The sequence below is a fragment of the Primulina huaijiensis genome, chromosome 1 (genome assembly GCF_012295235.1).
Source record: "Primulina huaijiensis isolate GDHJ02 chromosome 1, ASM1229523v2, whole genome shotgun sequence".
Taxonomy (NCBI): Eukaryota; Viridiplantae; Streptophyta; class Magnoliopsida; order Lamiales; family Gesneriaceae; genus Primulina; species Primulina huaijiensis.
The window spans coordinates 13189793-13199029 of record NC_133306.1 but is presented as its reverse complement, the minus strand read 5'-3'; positions in this window follow the sequence as shown (position 1 = coordinate 13199029).

Here is a 9237-nt window from a genome sequence, read left to right as displayed (position 1 = left end):
AAATATCAATTGCATAAACCAAGAAACATTCTGCTCCTTTCTGCAACAAACGAGTCATGGACAAAACAGATATCAAAGGAATCTTAGCTCGAGAACCCTTACCATAGAATGTCAAGTGATCTGTCATACCAGGCCTAAACTTAACAATCTTCTGAAAACAGTCTACAGTAGCCCTATATCTTTTCAACATGTCAATACCAAGTATGCAGTCAAAATCAGACAACTCCAACACAATACAATCAAGCTCAATGACATTATCCTCATAACGAAATTCACAACCACTTACCATTTCTGATGACCTCATCACTTTTCCCAGTGGAGTAGAAATAGATAATGTAGATGATAATGGCATAGAATGCAGTGAATGCAATGAGACAAAATGTTCAGCTATGAAAGTATGTGATACACCAGTATCCATCAAAACATAAGAAGGATAACCTGAGAGAAAACAATTAGCTGCAATGACATTATCTGGAGCATTATGTGCCTCATCCTCCGTGAGTGCAAAAACTCGACCCTGTTGTCTAGATGGCTGTCCTACCCTGTGGCTACCACTCTGTTTGTTCTGATCTGATCGGTTTGACTGCTGATAGGAATGAACTGTAGGGTTCTGACGATTCTGGTGAGGTGTCTGTCTCGATGATCCCCCACTCTGAAACATATCACTGCCACGGTTAGGACACACTCGAGCATAGTGTCCCACCTGGTTACACAAGTGGCAAGCTCCCGATACTCCTCTACACTGATCGGTATAATGTCTACCACCACACTGACCAAAATTCGGACCTGAATAACCAGTGCTCTGAACTGAACCAGATTGTCTTGATCCACTAGAACTTGAAAAATTACTGCCATGCCTCTTAAATTGCTTCCCTCTTGCCCTGAACTGCTCTCTTATGTTGCCACTGTTACTGCCAGTATTACCCTGTCTGAACTGCTGTCGGAACTGTGGTTGTTGGGGTCGTTGCAAATACTGAGTACCTCTCTGTCTAATGATCCCAGTTTCAGCTCCCTTTGCTCTATCAAGAGCCTCAGCAAAAGTGTTAGGCCTTCCGGTATTAACCAGGGTAAAGATATCAGGATTAAGACCATTTATGAAGTGATCAGCCTTAGCTTCTTCATCGGATGCTACATGAGGAGCAAATCTCAGTAAATTCGAGAACTTAGCAACATAGTCCTCAATATTCAGATTTCCCTGCTTTAAATTTGCAAACTCGGCTCCCCTATCTTTCCTGTAAGAGGTAGGAAAGAAACGCTGATAAAATTCAGATTTAAAGATATCCCAGGTAACAATCGTACCTCGACTCTCTAAAGCTTTCTTGGTCATGATCCACCAACTTTTAGCAACATCCAATAACTGATGAACAACTAACTTGATTCTACGATCATCTGGATACTCAAGAGATTCAAATAATTGGTCCATATTCTACAACCAGTTCTCACACTCTAATGCATTCTCCGTACCCTTCAACATCGGTGGGTGCAAAGACTGAAATCTGGCTAACAGTATCTCCATCGGAGTCGGAGTTATATCCATCTGAGTATGAGTAGCACTGCCCTGATCTGGTGCCACTTGTACGTTCTGTCTATGTCTACCACGACCTCTACCTCGAGTAGCCATGTCTGATATACAATAGATCAACCACAGATAAAATCACAAAATCACAATCATCTCAATCTTGTATCAATCATCTCTGGCTCTCGAGACTCAACAATCTCAAAAATCTCGAATAAAGCTCAACAATATAATTTCTCAATTTAAATCATGTATTTCACATTATGGCACAATGAAAATGCAAACAAATATATCACATGATCAAGCAATTCTAACTGACTCGATCTACCCTTTCCAAAATATCTTAGGCTCTGATACCACCTAATGTGGGGCCCCGTGTCCGATATCTAATACTAATAATTATAATTGTCACACACCAAATGATTGAGTAAAATACATAATTTGTTGTTCACAAACTTACATAAACATCGTCAAAATAATTTAATTGTCTCAAATGTTTGAAATATAAATTTTCAACATGCCAACATGAAGTAGTGAACCAAAGAAATCCAAACATCATCACATAGCTCCTAAGACCCGAGAATCCCACTCTAACTCGTATCTCCTCGCCTTGAGCTGGACTCTGGCATCCCAAGCCTCGCCTCACCTACCGTCAAGCACATGAAAACAAGAGGTACCGGACATGCCGGGGAGTATAAACCCAGTATGATACAATCAATCACAAATGAGAGTTAAATTTTCAAATATTTCATATAAATTCACAAAGATGCAATATAATGCAATGCATGATCAGAAGCTGTGGGCTATCAATAAATCTCAAGATCAAGTGAATCATCTGGTCATAGGGTACCCAAGGGAATAGAATCACCCAGCAACATCCACCGACTCATCCGCTCGGGGTGGGGTGCTGTGTTCTAAAATCCCAGTACTATGGTGCGCCTATAGAGAGTGTTCAGGCCATAGCAGCGACCTCCGCATACACTATGCCAACTCAACTATAGCCCCATACGTCTAACAAATCAATAAGTGTTCAGGCCATAGCAGCTATCAAATCTGAATCAACAAGTGGCTCAATATGCAATGTCATGATGCAAATCATAATCAACTCATCTCAATACAACAATCATCATCAAATCACCAATAGTTCATCAAGCCATTACCTCGTATGTTATCGACCGTAACATACCTTTCAAATATTTTCAAAAGAAGATCGAAATGTGTAGATGAGAAGTCTTGAACCTTTGAAATCTACTATGACTCAAGGACTTTGATCATCTATCAAAACAGAGTAATTTCTGTTCAAAATTCATAATTAGTTCAATACTGCTTTGAATCAAGATCCGTAAATTTCTTAACCTTAATATGCCATAAAAACATTCATTGAATCATTTCATCAAACACATAGCATGCGTGCTAAAGAAATTAGCTTCTATACTTTGCCATTGGTTTCAATTCCATTTTAAATTCAAACCAACACAATTTCAACATCTCCAACATCTCAAATATCAACACAAATATCAATTTTAAACTTCATCCCATTTCCAAACTTGAATAAAAATATAACATACTTACACCATCTTGAAGATCTTGGAGAGAGGATCACAAATCTAACTTCATTTCATAATTTCCTTGAACAAATCTCCCATAGATTGAAGAAGAAATTAGAAGATGAAAGGAAAAATGAAGAACCCTAGCTCTAAACCGATGGAGTAGGAAAAAGAGAAGAGAAAATGATACAAAAATCATTCCCCAATCAAATATATACCATCCAAACCTCAAAACACGTTTTTTGTAAAAGTGCTGGGCGCCATGGCGCATGATTTTGGCGCAGCCGCGCGCACCATACTGTCCAACAACAAAATTTCAGCACCGGGCGCGCCATCGCGCGGGATCTGGCGCAGGGGCGCGCCGTATTCTGCCCAAAAGGTATTTTTAACTTCAGAATTTGCGAAAGTGGTAAACTACAAAGTTGTAGCTCTATGTCTTTTCGTGAACCTCTCCAAATTTCAGATCATTTGAAGGTTTGAGTAAAAAGTTATGCTAAATCTCCCAACATGTGTCATTGTAGGAACGACGATACGCACGACACACTTCGGGGCGCTTTTGGCTTGTCTTCCCTAATGATTTGAACAAAACTCAAAACATAAAAGTTATAGCCTTATGTCATATCTTTTTAATGAAAGTAGCCTCACATCAATTGGATCAATATACAAAACATTATGCTAAAAACCACAACTACTGCCACATTTTTCATACCGTTTCTGCACTTCCATCACCTATTTAGCTCAAATTCAACCTTTGATTCTACCCATCAATTATCTATTCCATTCTATAACATTCATTACCATTTATACCATAACGTAAAGTCATAAACCATCACAACTAATGCCACAATATTTCAAAATTTGGGCATTACAGTTATTCTGTTCCTCAATTGTTTAATCGTGAATATATGTTGCTAAGTTTTATAACTTAGAGATGAATATCACAAAACGCAAACTTGATTCAAAAGTTCAGGACAACAAAAAATCCTTGTTCGTTATGGAATTGAGGGCACGATTCATATTTAATCGTGTTTGCTTTTCTTACGCACATGGATTCGTATCATTTGGTATCAGAGCTTAGGTTCATTGAATTCAAGTATCTTGTTCTTCAATTTTCAGATCTGCTTATTTCTTCGTTCGTTTACAGATCTGTTTTGGTTTATCGTTCTTAGTGTTTTTCGTGAATCTGTGATTCACGAAAATTCTGAATTTTTTTTCTTTTTCTTGGTGATTTTCGAGTAGAACTCATCCAAGAAAAAAATACCAAAAATCCAAAAATTTACCATTATTTCTTTTTGATAATTTGTTCTATTTCCTTTGGAGAGTCATATTCAATTGCCTCTCACAGTAAAAAAAAAAAATTTATATCTTCAAATTCCTTGTCTACGCAGTCCAAGTGAGTCGATCACAATTGTTCACAAGTTTGAACTTGATGTTTGATATACGCAAATACAAAGCTTGAGCACCTTGAGGGAACTCTCGAATTTGAGTGAAAATACTTGAGTGCGAGTGATTTTCTTTGGAGTGAACGGTGAGTATTTTTTGTGAGCATAAAAAAATTAGAGAAGAGTGACGAGCGACTTTTCTTTTGAGTGACCGTGAGAATTTGGGTGAGAAATATTTTTTTTTCTACTAACGTTTTCTTGTAGGTACAAATCTGAAATTAAATAGAGAAGAAGGTAGGAGATAGTTTGAACCCGGTGTTGTCTAAGGTTCAAATGGAGGCGTTGTTTGGGCATTTCAGTAGGATGATGAGGGTAGAGTTGGAGCCATTGCATGAGAGGATGAGTAGGCTTGAAGTTAGTACTAGTGGAGATAAATCTAAGCGATGCAAACACGGGTGATCGAGCGCCAAGGAGAGCATGGGATCCTTTGGAGTTGCCGGAGGGACCAATCACGAGAGGACGACTGAAGAAGTGTAACGAGGCACTGCAGGGAGTCATGAGCAATCAAGGAGGGCTTACGTGCAAGGGGCAAAGTACCGAAGGGTTCGTGATGCATGGGAGTGAGTTCGGGAACCAAAGGAACATTATTCAAGAAGTCCAGAGCCTACACGGACCCAAGCACGGACCTGTACACAGGGTCCGTGTCCATTACAGCCGAGAATGAAGAATTCCAGAGTGTACACGGACCCGAGCACGGACCTGTACACGGGGTCCGTGTACCTCACAGTGCCTACACGGACCTACCTCCGGACGTCTACACGGGATCCGTGTACTTTGTGGTTTTGCGAGATTTTATTTCTTCTTTAGAGTTTTATTTTTTTGGGAAACTAGATATTGTTATCTTTTTGATATTAAAACATATTTGGACGAAATTTTAAAAACAAGACACATTATTATTGATTGAATATCAAACATTGGGATTTTTCTCTTAACTTTCAAGGCTTTTGCTTTGTAATCAAAAATCAAACTTATCAAAGTTTTTAACTTTGTGGCGTTTGTCGATCGTTCTTACGCGGATTGTCAAGGGGGAGTTCTTTGAAGGTTCGTTATAGTTTCGATTGTTTTCTTTGTGATTTTTTGTTGCTAAACTTTTCATAGTTTAGAGGTGAAAATCACGCACAGCTTGATTCAAAAGATCGGGACACAACACGAATCCTTTTTAACGTTATTGAATTGAGGGCGCGGTTTTAGAATAATCGTGTTTGCTTTTCTTACGTACGTGGATTCATATCATTTGGTATCAGAGCTTAAGTTCATTGAATTCAAGTAAGTTTATCACGTTATTATCTCGTCTAGTATCAGATCTGTTATCCTTTCGTTCCTTTTTCAGATCTATATTTTTAGTATATCGTTCTTCGCCAGTTTTTGAAATTTTTGGTGATTTTTTTGTTAGCATTTTCGAGTAAGTACTCAACAAAAAAAAAACCTTGAAATTGCTTGTCTACGCAGTCTAAGTGAGTCGATCACATTTGTTCACAAATTGAACTTGATTGTTTGATATATAAATACAAAGCTTGAGCACACCTTCGAGAATTCTATCAAATTTGAGTGAAAATACTTGAGTGCGAGTGAATTTTCTTTGGAGTGAACGGTGAGTATTTGTTGTGAGCAAAAAAAAAAAAAACTAAAGGGGAGTGACGAGCGACTTTTCTTTGGAGTGATTGTGAGGATTTGGGTGAGAAATATTTTGTTTTCTACTAACGTTTTCTTGCAGGTACAATTCTGAAATTAAATGGAGAAGGAGGTAGGAGATAGTTCGAACCCGGGGTTGTCTAAGGTCCAAATGGAGGCGTTGTTTGGACATTTTAGTAGGATGATAAATGTAGAGTCGGAGCCATTACATGAGCGGTTGGATAGGCTTGAAGTTAGTACTAGTGGAGATAAACCTAAGCCTAAAGATTTGGGTAGGATAGAAGAAGAGGAAGATTATGATTTAAGAGGAGATGAGGAGAGCCAAAATGAAAATTGGGGTAGGAATGGAAGAGGTAGAGGATTTGGTAGAGGAGGGAGAGAAGCCACACGGGGTAGATACAATGACGGGAATAGGGAGGATGGTAATATGGGTAGTATTAAGATGAAGATTCCTTCGTTCCATGGGAAATCTGACCCGGAGGCATACTTAGAATGGGAAAAGAGGGTAGAGTTTGTGTTTGAATGTCACCACTACTCCGAACAAAAGAAGGTTAGGTTGGCGGTGGTGGAATTTCTAGACTATGCTCTCATTTGGTGGGATCAATTAGTGACCACTAGGAGGAGGTATAATGAGAGACCCATTGAAACTTGGGATGAGATGAAGAGGGTCATGAGGAAGAGGTTTGTGCCCAACCACTACTATAGGGAGATGTTTAAGAGGCTACAAACTTTGAGGCAAGGGGTAAGGAGTGTTGAGGACTACTATAAGGAGATGGAGGTAGTCATGATTAGGGCAAATATTGAGGAAGATAGTGAGGCGACGATGGCTCGTTTTCTTTGTGGTTTGAACAGGGAGATTCAAGATCAAGTGGAGCTTCGGCACTACTTGGATCTAGACGAAATGGTGCAAATGGCCATAAAAGTGGAGCAACAACTCAAGAGGCGTGGAGTTGGCCGCGCCAATCAAACCGGGGGTTCATCGTCTTCTTGGCGACCAAATGTGGCAAAACGTGATGAAAATAAGGTGGTGATCAAGCCCAAGGTTGAGACCAAACAAGAGGCGCCTAAACAAGGAGAGCAAGGTAAATCTGAAACTCCTTCTAATCGATCTAGAGATGTTAAATGTTTTAGGTGTCAAGGGTTAGGTCATATTTCTAGTGAATGTCCTAATAAAAGGGTAGTGATTTTAAATGGTTATGGTGAGTATGAATCTCATAATGAGGGTGATGATGATGATGATGAGATGCCTGCATTAGATGATCCTGACGAAGGTTATGAGGCGGTTGTAGGTGAAGCACTAGTGACTAGGCGAATAATGAGTGCCCAAGTCAAGGAGGAGGAGACTAACCTACGAGAGAACTTGTTCCATATTAGGTGTTTTGTAAATCAAAAGGTTTGCAATCTCATCATAGATGGGGGGAGTTCTACTAATGTGGCAAGTGTTGAGATGGTAGAAAAATTGGGTTTACCTACATTAAAGCATCCTCAACCATATAGGCTTCAATGGTTGAATGATTGTGCGGAGGTGAAGGTTACAAAACAAGTGCTAGTGCCTTTTGCTATTGGGAAGTATGTGGATGGGATCTTGTGTGATGTGGTACCCATGCATGCATGTCATATCTTGTTGGGTAGACCTTGGCAATATGATAGGCGGGTGACACATGATGGGTTCAAGAATAGGTACTCCTTTGTATTGAAGAAAGAAACCATTGTATTACTTCCTTTGTCGCCGAAGCAAGTGTTGGAGGACCATTTGAAAAAAAAGAAGAGAGATGAGGCCGAAAAAAAGAGTGAACTAAAAAGTGAGATGGCCTTTGAGAATAAAAATGAAATGGCTGAAAAAAAGAGTGATCAAAAGAGTGAGACGGCCATACAAAAGAAAAATGAGAGGAAAGAAAATGAGAGGAAAGAGGCAAAAAAGAAATCATATATGGCCCAAAAAAGTGAGTTGAAGCAATTGATGCACACACATGAACCACTTGTGTTGATTCTTTATAAATAGATCCTCTTTAACACAAGTGATATAGCCGGGACCCTTCCGAGCATTGTTGTTTCACTTTTGCAGGAATTTGAAGATGTATTTCTGGAAGAGTTACCTCAAGGCTTACCACCATTGAGGGGAATCGAGCACCAAATTGATTTCGTGCCTGGGAGTGCATTGCCTAATCGTCCAGCTTATAGAAGCGACCCGGAGGAGACCAAGGAGCTTCAACGACATGGTAAGTGAGTTGTTAGATAGGGGTTTTGTGCGTGAGTCCATGTCTCCTTGTGCTGCACCTGTTTTGCTAGTACTTAAGAAGGATGGATCATGGCGTATGTGTGTAGATTGTAGGGCAATCAATAACATAACCATTAAGTGTAGGCATCCCAAACCTAGACTAGATGATATGTCAGATAAATTGCATGGTGCATGTGTCTTTAGTAAAATTGACTTGAAGAGTGGTTATCACCAAATTAGGATGAGGGAAGGTGATGAGTAGAAAACTGCTTTTAAAATCAAGTATGGGTTATATGAGTGGATGGTAATGCCATTTGGCTTAACTAACGCCCCTAGCACCCTTATGAGGTTAATGAATCATGTTTTGCGTGAACACATAGGAAAGTTTGTTGTTGTTTATTTTGATGATATCCTAGTGTATAGCAAAAACTTGGATGAGCATGTTAATCACTTGAAACTTGTACTAATCACACTAAAGGCTGAAAATTTGTATACTAACTTAGAGAAATGTGATTTTTGTACAAGCAAACTTGTCTTTCTTGGTTTTGTGGTAAGCTCACAGGGTATGCAAGTGGATGAAGGCAAGGTAAGTGCCATTCGAGATTGGCCAACGCCTACTACTGTTGGTCAAGTTCGAAGTTTTCATGGTCTTGCAAGCTTCTATAGGAGGTTTGTAAAAGATTTTAGCACACTGACAGCACCAATGACAGCGGTGATCAAGAAGAACGTCCCATTCCATTGGGGCGAGGAGCAAGAGAAGTCGTGTAATCTTATTAAGCAAAAGTTAATTAATGCTCATTTACTTGTTTTACCTGATTTTGCTAATACCTTTGAAATTGAATGTGATGCTTCAGGTGTAGGTATTGGTGGAGTCTTGATGCT